Genomic DNA, 20,096 nt, shown 5'->3' with positions numbered 1-20,096 from the left:
AGGATTACAAAGGGCATGGGCCCACACCTACCTTTTACTGAGATACATCATTAACATGTTGCATAATTCTTTTGATGAACAACACGACAATTTCTGATTGGCTTCAAGAATAGTGTTGTAACGTCCAATTTAAAAATTTCAAATTGTCAGCCATTTTCTAATGTGGCAGCCATAGAACAACATAGATTTTAATATACTTTCAGTACGTTTATTAGGAACGGAAGTACAAAAATTCCTACCAAATTACGCATATATCCTACATTCATAAAATTGGTATCCAAATATTCAGTTTATCAACAGACGCCAATAATAATTACTTATAGGAGTGCTTTTGTCGTAGAAGTAATAATACATATATCTACATATGGGAAGCCACATTATTTAAAATCAAGGCACTTAAAATATAATTTTAAATTGTATGAAGACACTACCATATATCTTACCTTAATTGTCAAAATTTGCAGAAAGTGTTCTAAAATATATACTGTCTCCATCTATGGTTAGGTATTTAAACAAGGAAAGATGTATTTTTGTCTGAATATTGAAAATTGTTTTGAGTACATTTGTCTTAATGGTTCAATAGATGGCAGAATTGTACATATCAACGTAAAAATATATGTATGGCAGAAATATGCAAGATATAACTGGATTAAAGTACTAGTTATTACATGAAGATATTTTTTACATTCCTTGAATGAAATAATCTGATTTAGTGTAGAATACTGGTTGCTACAGACAGACATTTCTTCAACCTTTCAAGAACTAAACTGAAAAATAGTTTAATATGGCAACGATTACTAAGTACTTTTAATTCACTTTTGCTGTTCCATTTCGTCGCCGAGTCTATAAGCCGTTAAAGATGTCCTCATTAATGTGTATACTTGACACTTTCAAAACTATCTTAGAATTATATTTTTGTATGCAGGGTAGACACAATTTTGAGACCCGATCGCGCCAGTATTCAGAAAGCGTGCGTTACTAACTGGATGACGTTTTCCGTGCGCCGTGTGAAATGGGCAAAACGGCCACCTGACCTCAACCTCATGAAGTTTACCATGTGGGGAGTTTAGGTATATTCTGTGAAAATTCTTAATTTGGATCATCTGCAGAAAGGATGTAACAGCTACTCTGGGTGCTCATATTTATATTTTGAAGGAAATTCAAGGGAACATTCTGAAACGTTTGAGGATTGTGTTGAGGCCTGAAACAAAATTAGCAGCTAGATACCTCGAACCAGCTTTTCTTTCTTCATTTGGTCGACATTGGTCAATGCATTCTCAGCTATCTGCCATCAAACAACACTTTGAAAAATACGCTTGGAAATGTTGAGATATAATACCAAATACTTATAGGATATCTTTGCTTAAATGTTTGTGGCTATCATCTTCCGGTCCCCCTGTCAATTAATAGAGAAATTCTCAGTGCATCCAATTCCAAATATATTTTATGGTAGCTTTTCAAGTGTTAATGTATCACTTAGAACGTAATAAAAACATTCACACATTGATGAAAAGAGTACATGTTAAAATTACTGTTTTGATTGTAATGTCTTATTCCTCCGTTTATTAGTGTAAACCAAAACTGCAAAATAAAGCATTTTATATATAATTTCTGATTTTTGTATTTCATAGACACATTTCTCACTGCAAGGCACTTATATCCTCAACCCATGTCCCAGCTTTTCTAACAAACCAACATCAGATACATGAAAAGGAGTGAAATATAACTTTGGCTATTAATATAACATAATCTGTCCTTACGGTCAATCCTAATATTACATGGGAACGATGTTGTGCAGTCACGTTAACTGGCATCTTTAGGGGATTTATTAAAAGACACGATGAAACTCTTTAAACATACACTGAAAAACAATTTTGTATGACGTATTGTTTCTTGATTATCTGGTTTAAAAGTGTGTTCTAAATCAATTTTATGCTCAGGGAGGTTAATCGGGACTAGACCTACAGTTTATATAGTTGGATCCTTGATTTTTTAATTCATCTTTGTTATTTAGCATTTCTTTTCTGTCACTTTTGGCTAATGGCGACGATGAGGATGATGTGAAGAAATGGATGAAGGCACGCCCACAAAGAAAACCCATTCCTAGGCCGGGATTCGAACTCGGTGGAAAGACGATTTACAGGATTCTTGTTGGGAAACTTGATGGTAAGAGTCCAGTAGGAAGGCCAAGGCGAAAATGGAGAGATAACGTTGAGATGGGTCAAAAGGAAGTTGGTAAGGATGGGAAAGGTTGGATTGACCTTGCCCAGGAAAGGGAGAGATGGAAGGCTTGTGTTGCTGCAGTCCTAAACCTTAGGGTTTCAGAAGGCTTGTATTACTTCAGTCTTAAACCTTAGGGTTTCAGAAGGCTTGTGTTGCTGCAGCCATAAACCTTAGGGTTTCAGAAGGCTTGTGTTACTTCAGTCTTAAACCTTAGGGTTTCAGAAGGCTTGTGTTGCTGCAGCCATAAACCTTAGGGTTTCAGAAGGCTTGTTGTACTGCAGCCATAAACCTTCGGGTTTAAGAATGCCTTTGTTGCTGCAGCCATAAACCTTCGGGTTTAAGAAGGCTTTTGCTGCTGCAGCCATAAACCTTCGGGTTTAGGAGGTTTGTGTTGCTGCAGCCATAAACCTTAGAGTTGAAGAAGGCTTGTGTTGCTTCATTCCTAAACCTTAGGGTTTAAGAAGGCTTGTGTTGCTGCAGCCATAAACCTTAGAGTTGAAGAAGGCTTGTGTCGCTTCAGCCATAAACATTAGGGTATAAGAAGGCTTGTGTTGCTGCAGCCATAAACCTTCAGGTTTAAGAAGGATTTTGTTGCTTCAGCCATAAACCTTCGGGTTTAATTTGGCTAGAGAGTTTGTTAGTTACACACTTACCGAAATGTATGTCCAATCTGCGCCTTCACCAAGCTTTTCCCAGGTTTACTGTGACGCGGTGGTATCCTGCAACAAATAGGATGACACCGCAACGCTCCAACGAACGACGGTGTCACCCATCACACATCCAAAACCTTACAGATTCACACAGGGTTCACAAGTAGAGACACAGCCCCCGGACACAGCACGCGCATACTGACTGGCAAGAGGAAAAGCTGTTTCGGCAAAAGTTCCACGAGGAGGAGCCAACTACGTTTATTGCCGTCGGGATCCTGGAAGCCATCCAGAGCCACCGCGAATTTTGGCCACGGGACGTCTACGCCATTTTGGCAAGGAGGGCCTCTTCCCCTTCTCCCCCTCTCCCGAAACCCATTTGCAGTGACCTTCAAGAAGAAATAGTACTGGTTTGTTTCGTGGAAGATGATACGACGGGACAAGAGCAAATAGCGATTCTTCCTTTGCCTTGGAACCCGTCGAACAGCCATCAACACTTCATCCACAGTTAAATGCTTGGCGCGACAAAAATGTGGGAATTCCGAAAACAAACGATTCTTGCGCCACCTTTCGTAATCTTGCACTCGTGGCCAGTGTTGCCAACCGTCCGACAAAAAAGTGCTGTTGGTGTGAAATTATGCTAAATTCTGATAAATTGTACTACGATTTATATAATAATAATCGTTTATTTTAAGTGTTGAGCACAGTATGAAACCTAATACAGCACTAAGTCAAATACAAAAGTACAAAGTTACACGAATCAAATACATAAGCTGTAGAATAACATAACATAACAAGTTAGCATATTTACACTTCAAGTTATAGTTTTCAACGAGATCTATTATATCTCTGATACTAATAATTGTTTATTATTATATAATATTGTGCAATTAACTGTGTATTGTTCTAATAATATTAATAATCATATTTATTGAAGTGATGATAACGATTAAACAACCACTATGTCATACAAAATTAAAAAAAATGAATACATTATTATAAAATATAAGAGTGGATCCTACAATCTTATACATCAACATAAATTCAAATTGTAGGTTTCAACAAGATCAGCTACTAAACCTCTTGCCTTGTTTAGGCATGTGAGAATTGAGATATACCTATGGGAATATCTGGGAATTTTATAAGCTATATTATTCAAAAAGTATTCACTGTCAACTTGGAAATTTAATATTTTCTCTACAAAATTTATCCTTTTCATTTTTCTTCTTTCTTCTAAGGAAAACATATTCAACTGTGATAACCATTCAGAGTAATGTTGGTCATAGTAATTTTTTTTAAACTTTGTGCATAATAACCTGATAAAAAATTTTTGAACTGATTCAACTTTTTGAAGGTGACTGGTTGCAGTCAGAAACCATAATTCATTTGCATATTCAACAATAGGACGAACTATCGTTTTATACAGTAATATTAAGGTATCTTCCTTTTTAAAAACTTTCCATGAGAAAAATATATAACCAAGCATTCTCTTTGCTCTTTTGCAAATTTCTGAAATGTGCTCATCAAATATGAGAGAGGAGTCTATTACTATTCCTAAGTCTTTATGACTGTCGCACACTTGGATTTTATTTTCATAAATAAAATAGTTGGAGACTATATAATGAACTTTCTTAGTACATCTTAAAACTTTACATTTTTTCAAGTTAATTTCCATTTCATTAATCTTGCACCAATATGTCATTCTATCGAGATCAGCCTGAAGTTGAGCGACATCATTATTTGTTAAAATACTCTTAAAAATTTTTATATCATCTGCATATAGTAAACATGTGCTAGATTTAAAACAATTAAATTAATAATAATAACGAAGTAAAACTATTATTGATAATTACTTATTATTATTATTGATTGATTGAATTTGAAATTTTGTGTTAGTCAGCACTTACATGTGGTCCAGCTCCTTACCCTAACTAAAATATAACTGTAATGTCGAAGGATTAAAATATTCTTACTTGTGTTAGAAGCTGAGACTGCAAAGGGGCACTCAGCACACATAAGGTCAACACACAGGTCAGTACATACACACGCCCCTACGAGGATTATACTGGCCTTAGGCCCTATCGCCAGAGCCTCGTTAGTCTGCAAAATGCAGTCCAGGGTGTACTACGTGGAAGTGAGGTTGACAACTGGATGTACTACGTGGAAGGGTTATTATTATTATTATTATTTTAGTGGGGGTGTAATTTTATATTATCCATCTACTTTCCGAGTTGAGTTCAACATTGAACTATACGGCGTACGCTTTTAGAAGGAACATGAGTTCGGCCAATACTCAGCCAGTGCTACTGCGCTGTTGCCAAACTAACTGCTAGCGCAAGTTAGATCTCAAAAATTTAATTTTCGCGGACTATATCACCCTTTTCTAACAGAAAATTACGCCCGTCGTTGTTTTTTTTATATATTTGATGCCCAAGCGTAATTAATTATTTCCCTCATGACACGCTCAAGTTTCTTGATAGAAGGATATTCGCCGTTGTCATACATTTCAAATATTGTACGACGGAGTACACTTTTTCGACGTCATCTAAGCTAGTAATACTTTTCTGTTTACTGGCATGTTTCCCAGGAGATTTAAGTAGGGATTCACCGATTTCTGTGGTACCCTGTTTTACAATACGTGACACACACCACACGCATTAGCCGTAAGTTTTCTACTATGTGAAAACACTGTTTCAGTACGCACTTCTTCAGACGCCAATTCCTTGAAGTACGAATACACTTTAGAAATAATATTTCTCCCTTGTGAATGTATTATTTTACCCTTCTGCCTGTACTACTGGTGCTAGGTTTCGAGAGTGACATTATTTAAAATAAAAAGAACACACGGAACACACGCTATTGCACGAAAGGGCTGTATTTAATCTTCTCACGACTGTTCTTTGTGGCGCACGAGTGAACGATAAGCGAAGAATTTTACACCGGCCTTGCTACGAAAACGCTGAACTCAAAGTGACCTAGACTTTCAATGTTCGAGAACGCCCAGAAAAATGAAGGATCATTGTTTATATCGAGACGAATTTAACACCCACAGTTTTCTCTAGACACAACAACTCAGCTGCGTCAACACGGTGGCAACGAAAAAAACAGGCGGAAGGAAATGAACGATGATGTTTCCCTTGTTTCTTCGAGAAACGATAACTCCGGCTGTAGGCGACGGAAAATGGGACTTGGACAGTCAGGTTCAAAATGTCTTTCCCCTTTTTCTGATGAACCTTAAAGTGGCGAGTTTTATGAAAACTTCTTGCGCGCAAGAAAAATACAGAACGCGGCTTTTAACTTTGGCGCCGCAGTCTCCTAACTTATATCGTTTTTTCTTTGCTTTTACTAATAGTGCTATTTATGTTCTCCCGTCGAACAACGTCAATCACACAAAAGGAGACCAGCAGTGAATTTTTATATTTAACTATCTAAGTATCTATACACCACAAAATACAGTATTAGAAATATTTATTAAAGGCCCAGGCACTTGACGACTGTGGTTTACAAACGATTCCGGAATACACAGATTAGTCAGCTTCCGGTGTGAATTTGTTGAAATATAAGACCAAACTTAGTGGTTACTTCACTGAGTACTTACGTCTTCGATGTAACTTCTTAGGTATTCAATTCAATTGGCGATAAACACGCTGAAAAACACTAACGGTGAACACTTAAGGGGAGTTGGGGGGAAAACACAAATCTTGCTGACACCGAGTTAGACGTCTTCAATCTTCTAATCCACCTGTCGTTGGTTCATAATAAACATGTAGCCTCTCTTCTTTAGTAACATGTTCTGGTAGAGATACTGCACAGACCGATAGTTCACTCACAGTTTATTCTATAGACTCTATATCTCTTTCCGGCTGAGATCATGGCCATTAGTTCACTCACAGCTTGTTCTTTGCCCGCGAAACCAATAACCAACGTGATATGGGTCCTAACCGTATCAATGCTTGACTCGGACTGTCTACTCTGCAACGCACATCAAACGTTCCCTAGAAAATACGTTAACGTCTCTTGCCGCCTTTTTTCCCCAGCGAGGGCGGGTCAACTTTTATAAGGGGTGCATCAAGATCGGTTACAAACAGTACAACGTTGCACTCCTGCAATTAGCTGGTCGCTAAGCACACCCTCTGAGTGGCCCCTCCCGATATCGCTTCTAAAAGCGTGCGTCGTATAGACAAAGATTGAGATGATTCGTCGACTACAAAGCGGAACATTTGTTTTATTTGTGACCCACAACTTTCTACCAATTTCTTGCCATGAAATGCTCCTCGTGAATAAAGAAAAGCTGAAGAGGATAGGGTGTGTGGGAAAGCATGTCCCTGGACTAGAAATAATATCTGGATTTGTTTCGTTTTTAATTTCTCAAAATATCGTTCTTTGAAGTAAATTTATCCCTCACAGAGAAGCAAGCTTTCAAATTTTCAATCACTTATTGAACAGATTTCGTTAGTTGAATAATTGCAATTACTTTAATGGAGGAAATTCCCAATATTGTTTGACCATAGTAACGCAAGTTCACAACATCAAAATAGATGCATAAATAGAGCTTGGAACTACAGTCACACGAAAATAATAATTATTATATACTAATAAATTGATCATGATGATAATAATAATAGATTCCAGTACAATTTAGTAGCATTTAGAAAAATTTAAGCCTTCAATCAGAACTTTTCTGACAGGGAGGTTGGCAATGCTGGCAAGTACCCAGAACAGGGGACTCGGAAAGTCAAAGAGACCGTCACATGTGTCGTCTTGACCACATGCCAGAAGGACATAATGAACGATTGTGTAACATAATGGGGGACCTTTGTTGATATTACATAGCAGCGGAAATTGCAAGGCAAGAGATTAGAGTTTATCGCACTTTAATTATAGAACGGAATGTGCGTTTATGAAGGAAAAAGGCTCACCGAAAAAAAAGTGTGATTAGAGAAAGATACGTCTGCTTGTATTTTTCATACTTTAAGTCACTTTTCTGCTCCTTTGGGCTAATTGCGAAGATAAGGATGAATGATGTGATTAGATTGAACTGATGAAGGGATCCTCACTAGGAAACAATCATGACCAGGAAGGTACTCGAAGGCGAAACCTTCCATAACGAGATTTTGAGCGAACCAATCAACGCGCTTGTCACTGAGGCGGCAGGCAGACATGCTAATCATCATTAGGGCAAGACATTTCATGATTTTACATATTTTGTTAAACAGTTGAAAGACTGTTTGAATATATACACGTATGTATGTATCATGGTTAAATAATGGCAATTTGTTTGGACATTTCTTTTTTCATTTTTCGTCATTTTCGAGGCATATTTTTTCGGCAATTGATTGATTGATTGATTTGTTGTTCTAAGTCCACTTTATACACAGATAGGCTAATCGGGACTGGACCTACAGTTTAAGGTGGGATCCTAAATATATGTGCCTCCACCGGGTTTCGAACCCGGAGCCACTTGATTACAAGGCGACGACGATACCACTACGCCATCGGGGAACCCTCCTTTCTTCGGCAATCTGTATGCCATTTTGAGCATTTTTAATAGTTTAAAAGCAAGACAATGCAAATAGCTGTTGCGCATCTCACACCACATTACCCCACTCCATTCTCCGCAGCGACACCTGGAGGGAGCGGAATGGTCTGAGGATTTTCAACGAAATTTGTTTTCGCTTTTTCCTGGGCTGTTTTCTACCTGTCGGAGTACAGAAATTCAGCTCACCTTTCGCCAACGACTCTTTTCTTTCTTTTAAAACTTGACCTTCCCGATGGCGCAGTGGTAGCGTCGTCGCCTTTTAATCAAGGGGTCCCGGGTTCGATTCCCGGTGGAGGCACATAGTGGTTCGTATCCCACTATAACTGTAGGTCCAGTCCCGATTAGCCTTACTGTGCATAAAGTGGACTTAAAACAACAAATCAATCCAATCCAATTCTTTTAAAACTTGAGAAACCATCCATTTAGATACTCCCGTGGCGGCGCTTGTGAACTCGACAACATTATACTTATGTTTATGTAAATCCTTCTGATTTCGCAAATATGTTGCAACATTGTAAACAATTTATCTGGCCTGTCCTCTAACGGGCTTTCCAGAGCAGATTGTGGATTTCGTTGGACCCGGCATGATTTGATTTTTCCATTTCAAAAATATGCAGCCAAGAGTAAAGAGCAAGAATATTTCAATGCTTTAAAAAAGAACACAGGCAAGCGTGTTATCATATTTCCTTCTCGTAGCGATTGGTGTACGATAAACAAAAGAACCCCCACCCCACTCGGCTTTAAAAAAAACCAGGCCACTGCTCGATGTCGCATTCAGAAAATGAAGTCATTCGCCCAGTAGTTTCTCTTCGTTATAAACCTTAACGCGCGTGCGTAATACTACAGTTTACGATTCGCGCACCGCACGCATTTTCAAAGACCGGATTAAATCAAATGAACCACTGATAAACTGATATGAGCCGGCACGGTCAATCCACACAGTAAAATCGTTTGTCATATTTGTTTTAGCTTAATTTTGCTGAGTTTGCACCACTCGTACTCTCAAGGCCAGACCAGTACGTAGAAGAGTGGTGGGGAGGATGACGTAATAGAAAGTGCTCCGCAGCGATGTGCGCATATCGGGACTTAACTTGTCAGGCTATATTAATGTTAGTGACAATGGTTCTATATTAGTACGTCATATTAATTGTACATTATACAGCGTGTTCTGATTAGATGGATCGAGAAATAATTGATAATTTGACGTGTAAATAATGGTTTACTAACACACCTTTTTACATACCTTGATGCAGAAACTCTTTGATGGTCAATGCAACTCGATGTGTGTCCTTGAGTTGCTTTGCAGACATCTAAACGGTCCACATTCTTATTGTCGCGTCGCGTGTCTGTTGCTCTACTGAATAGTGCCAGGCTTCTTTCCGCATTACACATTGCCTGCGCACGCGCAAGCACGTGCATTCACTATTAGTGTATAAACTCGGAGAGTTTCTCTATTATGTAAACTGAAAATCATAGAAATCTCTTCCTCTGTTCTTAAACTGTGAGCATTTATTTCTCGATCCCTCTAAGCGGAACACCCTGTACATTGCCTACTTATTCCAGCTTATTCTCTAGAGAAGAGGATAGACGACGAGATGAACGCCAAAGTAAAATTGATAGGCCGAAAATGCATCGAATGAATCTCAAAGAATTCAGTAGAGCAACGTAACAATCAATAGCGTAACCAATACGGTGAAACAGTGCACGGTTGCAAAGAACACACAAATTTTGCGAAAATTGGTCATATTGGATTTTGTCTCTTAGCCTACATGCCAAATTACTTGTCGTCGTTGCCTTGTAATCAAGGGTTCCCGGGTTCCATTTCCGGTGGAGGCACATAGTGGTTCGGATCCCACTTAAAACTGTAGGTCCAGTCCCGATTAACCTTACTATGCATAAAGTGGACTTAAAACACAAAATCAACCAATCAATCAAATTATTTGCAAATCTCGTTGCAAGGTTGAAAGACAGCGTTGCCAGCTGTAACGAACCTGAGCGTTTAAGGTTTTATATTTGTAAGACGTTAAGATTTTTAAAATGTTTGTTACTTCAAATGATGTGCAAGTTGTCACAGACAACTATAGTTAGATTGATACAGTTGTGGTTGGAACTTGTATATATATTTATAAATACGTCATAATCTGTTCGTGTTAACGTCACTTTCTCATCTCAGCAGAAGAAGTGAACCCACCTGAATGTTTTTCACCTGACGACAGACTCAGAAAACAGCTGAAGGTGAGAAATCAACAGAAACGTGGTTAACGGTTAATGGAATGCCCGAATAGTGTAATTGGTAATTATTTTCGTTTCATTCTGGCTATACTCGGAAATAATAATTACGTACAGAAACTTTCGTGTATTTACGTTTGTCTTGTCCAACGTTAATTCTATATGCAAGTGTGTTTAGTGATTGTGATGTGATTTAATATGCTATAGAATTGTTCCTCTTCAGGCAGAAACGTGAGCAAATCTGTACCTTGCTTGTAAGTCCACATACGATAGGAAATATAAGTGATTATAAAACTGCGTTTAACTTCGAATACTGTGTTGTGTCTCTTTTCTACACAGCAAGGCCTGGTGATTTGCAAAGATTCTCATGTTACCGACTAAAGGAGTAGCGGACTAACTTTTTGACGACTGGTGTCCAACTGGAGTACGTTGTACAGCTCACTTTCTTGTCTGTCGTCTACCCTTCCATGACTTGAACTACTCAGCTAATGAAGGTTTTCTTCCAATCTAGTAATTCACTTTTTACTGTTCCAGTGATTAACATTTTCTGTTTGCAGTTGTATGGACATAAAAATATAATATGTTTGGTTGAAGATGTATTTTAACGCCGCAAGGAAAACGTTTATGAACTATCGGTCTTTTTTAATTCATCATCCTTACTTCGCCTCCCGCAGTGCGGGAGTCGCGGGGATGTTATTTACGCCACTAGTAACAATACTACACAAAGAACCAAATTGGAAACTGGGGAAAATCATAGCAGTCTTCATAGCAATGAACCAAGACCCTGTTAGTCATCCCAGTGTGGAATCCAAGCAATTCTGCTAGTCTTTTCAGAAACAGAGAAACAGATTTTGCGTTTCGAATACTTAAAGAACGAAATATATATTCCTGATATTACTACGACTCTAAAATTTAACTATGTTTGCCTAACCTAACCTAACCTTGCCGTGCATGGTTCGTGGGGCTATCCGTGAATGGTTAGTGGGGCTATCCGGGAATGGTTAGTGGGGCTACGCGTGCATGGTTCGTGGGGCTACCCGTGAATTGTTCGAGGGGTTTAAGGCTAATTGCGACCAGGTACCGTCAAAAAATGTCAGTTTCGTAGCACTTGAGCGACAAATTTTAACCGCAGAATCGTGATCAAGTGTCCTAAATTAGTGAGTATGCGAAATATGAACGAATGCACCCGTATTATTAATATTTACCAACCAAAACTGACTAAAAATAGCTTTCTCCAAAGGAAAACTTACGGAAAAATGGACACTGCTTCCTTCCTTCAAAAGACACCATCATCCTCACGTGAACAACTGACGAAGTCAAGGTCTCACTTATCACACAACACTTTATCAACCTTCTTGTGTACTGAACGCAACGTTACGAATAACGGGTCTCACTTATCGCACAACACTTTAGCAACCATCTGAATGCAACGTAACGAGTTGCGAACGTCACTTGTTCACATGAGAAAACATGGCTTCTTCGTTGTTTATGTATAGACAATCACCCTGGTAATTCACAACGCTATTTTACAACTTCTACTTAATTTACAATTTCTACACGTGACCACCAAATCTTAACTGCAGATACGTCATCAGGACTCCATAATTAGTGAGGATTAGAATTATGAACGAAATTATGCCTTTTTTTGCTATTGTAAAATCACAACCTTCTACACGTTATTTTGAAAGTTCCACACGAGAGCGCCAAATTTTAACTGCAGATTCGTGATTAGGAGCAATAAATTAGTCAGTATGCGATATATGGACGTAATTGGAGAAGGGTCTAGTATTGTAAAATCATACCGAAACGGAATTCGTAGGACGAGTGGAACAAGAATTAATACAAATTTCCCGGAGACGCCGTGGCGTAGTTGGTTAGCGCACCAAATTTATAGTAAAATTACAGGTCTGTCGTAGGTTCGATCCGCACAACAGTCAAAAATATATTTGTTTCTCTGAAAACGAGAGAAGAGGTGCAATCTCGAAACGTACGTCAAAAGCTCTAGACAATGGATGCGATGAACTCTGCATCAAATATGCATGCAACACATTTCTGCTTCGCTGTGTACGTAAGCAGTAACCATGGCAATTACCCAATCCCTTTGTCCAGGAGCGCCATGAACAGCGTTGGGGGAGAAGTGTGTTCGGAAATCAGTCGACCGCTGTGACATCTCTGTCCCTTAATTAGGCCGGTGATGAGTAGACTAGCGCTCACACTAAAACGAGGCCATGGCATTCGACACATGACATCCACAATGGCCGAAGTTTTTGAGGGACAGTTAATCCTCGTCGACGAACAGATTAAAGGCCGGTGGGCGGCAAAAAGCCAATAAAAGTAAAACGCCAACATTGCAGATAATAAATGCACGTGGAAAAGATCGTTTCAAGCTAGACGGTGGAGATAAAACATCGCGGTGTTTCTGGCGAAGTTGATTTGTTGGGCGTCTTCGAATTAAAACGGTACAGACCTTGTGATTTATGGCTTTACAGTCATTTTAGTTGGAGTATTTCTCGCTACGAGGACGTATCAAAAAGTTTCGAGACTAGTTCTGTAACACGCCAACAGATGGCAGCGCAAGGCTGCACGCACAGGCACAGGGAGCTCCAACCGTCAGTGTGCCAAGAGACATCGTCCTGTGTACATCGTGAGCTGTGCGGCTGGTGCTCTTCTGACCACGTGCGTTACCACGTCTGCGATTTCATCATGGACAGCAAGTTAGAGCAGAGAAAACGTGAAATTCTGTGTGAAACTGGGCAAATCCGCCACAGAGACACGCGCGCTTCAAGAGTGGAAGAACATCACTGGAAGATGGCACGCTGACGGAGTTCTTGGCGGACTTGGACGCGGTGTTCCTTCTGCTCCTGGGTCTGCAGCCTGGGGACGAACTTGGCAGCAACACGGCGCATGTTCAAATTATACGTGAGGATTGGCTGCACTGTTCCGTATGGCAGCAATGTTGTGGATTGTTCTCCGATGATCCTAATGCACAAGTTACCCAATGGTTTCGACATTTTCGGGTGTTGTGCTCGTTGAAGGTCATCCTGATCTCTCGTCCTCTTCCAGTGATGTTTTTCCACTTTTCAATCGCGCGTGCCACTCAAAACACCTCGCACGACTCATTGCAGCATCGCCGTACACTTGCCGAATCATGTCAAGCGTCTCTGTGGCGGATTTGCCGTGTTTCACACAGAATTTCACGTTCGCTCTCGTTGTTCTAACTTGCTGGCCATGATGAAATCGTAGATGGACGTGGTAACGCACGTGGTCAGAAGAGCACCAGCTTCACAGCTCACGATGTACACAGGACGATGTCTCTTGGCACACTGACTTATGAAGGTTGGTGCTCCCTGTGCCTGTGCGTGCAGTGCGCTGCCATCTGTTGGCGTGTTACAGAACTAGTCTCGAAACTTTTTGATACGTCCTCGTATGTCTGAAGTAAAATCTGCAATATACGGCCCTTCTCTTAAAGGTACCACCAAGGACGGACAGTCTGTCCAGAGAATCTTTGGAGCGAACCAACGAAAGCAAGTCTCTGTGCAAGTAGAGAGGCCTTGACCAATGAACTCGTGAGAGAGAACGGGATGGCGTGGAGGTGGGAAAGCGACTGCAGCTTCCAGCTGTTTGCATCTGCGTGTACTTCTTCGTTTCACCCACCTCCTTCCTGTCCTTCTGCGCGACCATTGCAGCAGAGATTCCCTGGTACCATTCATTTGTCAACCTCAATAAATTGAAGGGAAAAATTACCTTTCTCTCTCTTTCTTTACAATAATCTAATCCATAAATAAGTATACTGTATTTTGGCTTGTAGAACATAGAAAAACCCATAAATTCTCACCATCGTTCTACTTCCGGTTATTTCATGTAGCTTTCTTCCTCTTTGAATAATCGCAACGATGAGGATGAATGATGAAATTGATGGATCCCATGATACATGCATGAGTTACCCAAGGTTCGAACCTGAGTCCTCTGGCCTTTGTATCGCGGGCCACGGAGATCCACCCAAGAGTTTAATTTCCATAGATCTCAGAGAAAAAGGGAAGAACTAGTTGATATTAGTGTTTGAGCGCGAGAAAAGAGAGAAGGCACATGCAGAGAAATAGTGGTGAGGTAAATAGTAAGACAGAGGAAAAAGGGGAGTGAAAAAGGATATAGAAAAAGCGATAGGTTATATAATAGAGAGAGGGAGAGAAAATAGGGGAAGTAGAAGAGATAGGGACCGGCAACATTGATTGATTGATTTGGTTTGTTTCTGCCACTTATAGCTAATCGCGAAGATGAGGATGAGCGACGATATGATGAAATTGAAGATGCACTCACAAAGAACACCCCTGCCCAGGATTCTAATCAGGAACCCCTGGCATCGAAGTGTATGAAACTTCCATAAATATGTCTATCTATATCAATCTAATCTATCATTATATACTTCCTCACACGGAACCCAAAACGTGTCAATTGACACATATATTTTGATTTCAATAACACGTTAACGTGCATAAACTGCAAATGATGCACCTTTTAGTGTGTCAAAATACACATTGGAATGTATTAAAGGGTATTTTTATGAGATGAAGTTCCGTGTGATGCACTAAAATGCATCAATTTGGATGATCAGACAAGATCATTTCGAAGATAACAAACTTCCAGTTTTAATGCATCAATTGACACAGCTAAATGTGTAATTTTCTTATCTTCGAAATGATGTATTTCAGTGCATCACACGGAACTTCATCTCATAAAAATACCCTTTAATACATTCCAATGTGTATTTTGACACACTAAAAGGTGCATCATTTGCAGTTTATGCACGTTAACGTGTTATTGAAATCAAAATATATGTGTCAATTGACACGCTTTGGGTTCTGTGTGCTGCCATTCCAAACCAAATTAGTTGTTGCGCTTAAAGTCCACTTCATGCACGGTAAGGCTAATGGGGACTGGACCTACAGTTTCATCTGGACCACTTTATCGAACCCGGGACCACTTGATTACAAGGCGGCGACGTTACCACTACGCCATCAGAGAAGCTCCCCAACTCAATGCCGAACGCCGATATATGGTTACTATCTTAATGAACGAATCAATGGAGTAGTAGGTTCCTCCCCCTCTCGCTGCGAGATCAAGATATCTACAAATCATCTTGCATGTAGGTGGTCGTAGCATTGCAAGATATGACGTCACATACGCTTGCAGAACTTCGAAACTGCACGACGAACTTAAATCATCCAACTTACCGAGCGCGAGTTATTGATGCTCTAGTTTGCAGTTGTAGTTTCAACTATTCTGTAAACTTCACATAAAGAAATACAGCCGCTGAATAAAGTTTTTGCTTCCGATAAGAGAACCTTGGCTTCATATATTCGTGGTCTATTTCTGGCTTCGGAAAAGTTAACTAAAGATCTGTACGTTACGCGGGCCATCAGAGAAACCCTGAAAGCTTCGTACCGAAGTCTTCTGTCTGGCAGAGATTCAACCTCCCCCCCCCCCTCCCCAGCCATTTCCATCTCCGAGGATTGTATCTTTGTCCAGCATCTAATACTCTCCAAGGATCTTAGGTTTCCTCCCATTAGCTGTGATGGTTGTGGGGGAAGGGGGTAGGAACTAAATAAGGCCGGATGTCTGTAATGTCTCTCTTTTTACTTTCATCTTCTTCGTTCTGGCGGAAGACCCAATCACTCCTTCTCTGATGATGGTGAACGTGGAGATTGGGAGAAGAGAGTTGCCTTGAAAGAGGGAGAGGTCTTTCACCAGGCTCCAACTGCAATAGGAGGATTGCACTGAACTCAAATGAATTGCAGTTCCAATTGTCTCTGTGTACGACTTGCATAAAGTAATACCAATGCTTCCTTCGCCTATCTTCGTTGACTTACGGAAATAACCGATGCTTCCTTCGCCTATCTTCGTTTGTGCGGAAATAATCGGTTTCCTTCGCCTATCTTCGTTGAGTACGGGAATAACCGATGCTTACCTCGCCTATATTCGTTGACTTACGGAAAGAGCCGATGCTTCCTTCGCCTATCTTCGTTGACTTACGGAAATAACCGATGCTTCCTTCGCTAACTTACGGAAATAACCGATGCTTCCTTCGCCTATCTTCATTGGGATAGGAAATAACCTATGCTTACCTCGTGTAGATTCGTTCAATTGCGGAAATAGCCGAGGCTTTCCTCGATTAAATCGTCGTACACTTACAAAAGTAGACGAACGCGAGGAATCACATCTTGGTGCGCAAAGTGTTGCCACGTGCCTACTGTGTTATCTCGAAACCAATAGAACACAGAATGGTAGCAACACGGCAGTTACAAGCCATATTACGAAAATGGACCTTGTGGTCTTTTGATGCAAGATAATATCTAAAAAGCAAGCGGTTACATGCCAACACTTGAAAATGGCGCAGTGTTAGTACATGTTACGACGCTCAAATATTGGAGAATTACTCCACTTCCCAGTTACCACTAATGGTTTGCAAGGTTGGCAAGCAGTGGCGAGCTCAAGGGGGTCGGGTATGACCAATTTGGCTCAGCAAAATGAGGGCTGATACTAGAAAAAGTGTACGTAACCCCTCCCTTTCAAAAATCCTGGGTGGGCACGCCACTGTTGGCAAGGGATGGCATTCTAAACCTTACAGGAAGATCTAATATGTTAACATATACATCACATATTCGCAAGCATCCCAACATCTTAATAATAAGAGGATGAGGTAATATATAATGTACGGATGCATATGCATTAAATTTCGTATAGTTATCTGCCTTTCCTGTATATTCACGTTAAATTTGTTCCCGTTATTTTATTGTAACCTTTCTGCAACAGAGAAGGTTCGCATAACTGTAACATGTACTCTTCATTTTTGCTTATTATAACACTTCCAAACTGTACATTTATGACCGTATGTTCAACACGTTAAAAGTACGTCCAGCGAAAACCTTTAGACGTATATTACAGAGAAGAACGTTTAAAGTATAAGAACTACCGTATAACACACACAGAAAAAGGTGCATATCAGTACGTAAAAAATATCTCCAAGTTTGGTAAACACATACAGGTGCTCGATATGTTGACTTCTTACGGCTCGTGGCAATTTCTCGCACATTTACGGTCTCAGGCGACTGTCCCGCCCGTTTTGCATCTTCTTGAACTTGTAGGACGTACGAATTGTCTTGTCTGTACGTGATTCTGTTCGATATTTCGTACGAAATCTCTGTTGTACAGTCACAACCGACACCCATTTATTTAGCGAATTCACCAGAGCTCGCCATGTTTGCGTTAACTGCGTTACACTGCCACCTAGCGGCTAAATCTACAATTACGTGATGGGGCCTGTTAGGAGTGCAAACTTGGAGAGATTCTTTATGTACTGACATGCACCTTTTATGTTATATGTGTTAAAGTTGTTGCACTGTAAATGTTCGAAACCTCGGAGAAAACTATGAATCACCCTGTATATGTACACTATACCAGGAATTCCTAAAATGCAAGTGTACGGCTCATTTCGCACGTGAGTATGGTTTGGGAGTTCGTACAGGCTGGCAACGATGCATCTTCATAACAGACGCCACTACTAATTAAGCCTTCGAACAAGGCACAACACCATTAGGTACTAGGGGGAACTCGATCTGTTGTTAACCAACGCTCCCTGAGGGACTAAAGTTTCAGGAAGAGTGTGAAGTATCAGAACCACGTAAAAACCGACCTCACCTGAGTATCGGGTTTCTTGAAGGATGACCCAGAAAGCGCAGAAAAGGAAGTAAATTCGAATCATTGTTGGTGTGGAGTGAACTTACTTCTTCAAAAAAACGTACTGGGCGATGATTATTTTTTGAATGCATAACATGAGCACTTGATAACGGTAAATTCGTTTAATTTTTTTCTGTTATAGCATTTTTTGTAATGCGTTATCTAACATATAAAAATGGATGCATGTGTGTGTGTATGTGTGTGTGTTTGTTACGCCATAACTATCGAACGCCTGGAGCGATTTCAACAATACTTTGTATACATATCACTTGCAATATGGAAAGAAATACTGTGGGGGTGAGATACCCCTGGCATCCCTATGGATAGGGGTGGGAAGGGGTGACATGTAAAATAATCGAAAAAGACCGATATTAGTGTGGAATCCATAGTTTTCGGGATAGCAAAGATGAATAGTGTCACTCCCAATGCCGTTCAACTACAAGACACATCTGGCACCCCTAGGGTTGGGGGTGGGAAGGGGGTGACATGTAAAATGATCGATATTAGTGTGGAAGCCATAGTTTTCGGGGTCGCTAGGATGAACAGTGACACTCCCAATGTCGTTCAACTTGAAGACACTCCTGGCACATCTCAGAGTGGAGGTGGGAAGGGCGTGACATGTAAGAATAATCGAAAACAACCGATATTAGTGTGGAATCCATAGTTTTCGGGGCCGCTGAGATGAATAGTGACACTCCCAATGCCGTTCAACTCCAAGTTCATTTTACACTATAGTTAGAATTCATTATTTTCCTGTCTAATAGAATATTGAGATAAATAAATACCCGGACAATCAGCTAGTCTTAGATATAATGCATGCGTTCTTTTGTGTTCGCTTTTGGTTAATTTGTTGCTTTTAAATAACTTGACTCATTGACACCACAAGAGTCACCGGGACGGGGAGCAGAGATCATACAGGTACAGTCACGGACAAAAAATATATGACACCTAGATCCCGAAATACTGCAAGGTGTTATGCCTAACTCTACGGTGATATGTGCATTCTCAATGCCAACTTATACCATCACCGTAAAGTTAGTCAACATATGTAACGCTTTGCAGCGAAGCGAGTGTCCTATATTGTCGGTGACTGTACCTTACCGGTATTTATCTGGAGTGAATGGGGCCTCCTGGATGCCGTAGTGGTAGGATCGTCGCCTTGTAATCCAGTGGTCCCGGGATCGAAACCTGGTGGAGGCACATAGTGGTTCGGATCCCACTTTAAACTGTAGGCCCAGTTCCGATTAGCCTTACTGTGCACAAAGTGTACTTAAAACCCAAACTCAACTCAACCTGGAGTGAATGAGGTAAATAATGGAAAATCTATCACAATGCCCGGCCGCAGGACACAGAGCTACAAACTCCTTATCCGCTCACCTTAACTTTATCTGATTGGTGATTGATTTGCTGTTTTAAGTCAACTTTATGCACAGTAAGGCTACAGTTTAAAGTGGGATCCGAACCACTTGCGCCTCCACCGGGTATCAAACCCGGGACCCCATGATTACAAGGCGACGACGCTACCACTGCGCCATCGGGGAGGCCTTAACTTTATCTGTTTCTACGTTTTTTTCATTAAGTACACCCATTTACATCTTATTTTTGCTGGATAAAAGTGTCACTTTTTACCGGGGGGAGTCTGGTTAATTGTGGTGTTACAGTATGAGTACAATTACTAAATACCTTTTTTTTTTACTATGAACCACCACTGTAGCACGTAGGCT

General features: G+C 40.4%; 1 protein-coding gene across 2 annotated transcripts in view; it reads right to left on the bottom strand.

Annotated features, from left to right (window-relative positions):
- LOC145981994 (putative G-protein coupled receptor 139) overlaps window positions 1-20,096 on the bottom strand; it is an 826,163-nt gene that overhangs the window by 296,357 nt on the left and 509,710 nt on the right. Inside the window, exon 1 of one of the 2 annotated variants that reach the window (XM_083115524.1) lies at window positions 2,877-3,029. The exons of the other annotated variant lie outside the window; for it this stretch is intronic. The gene's annotated coding sequence lies outside the window, so the exon portion shown is untranslated. Of the gene's footprint in view, window positions 1-2,876; window positions 3,030-20,096 lie in introns of those variants that run through there. 2 annotated transcript variants of the gene reach the window in all.

The sequence above is a fragment of the Lepisma saccharinum genome, chromosome 30, assembly GCF_977018435.1.
Source record: "Lepisma saccharinum chromosome 30, izLepSacc3.1, whole genome shotgun sequence".
Taxonomy (NCBI): domain Eukaryota; kingdom Metazoa; phylum Arthropoda; class Insecta; order Zygentoma; family Lepismatidae; genus Lepisma; species Lepisma saccharinum.
This window is presented reverse-complemented; position numbering and strand designations above follow the sequence as displayed.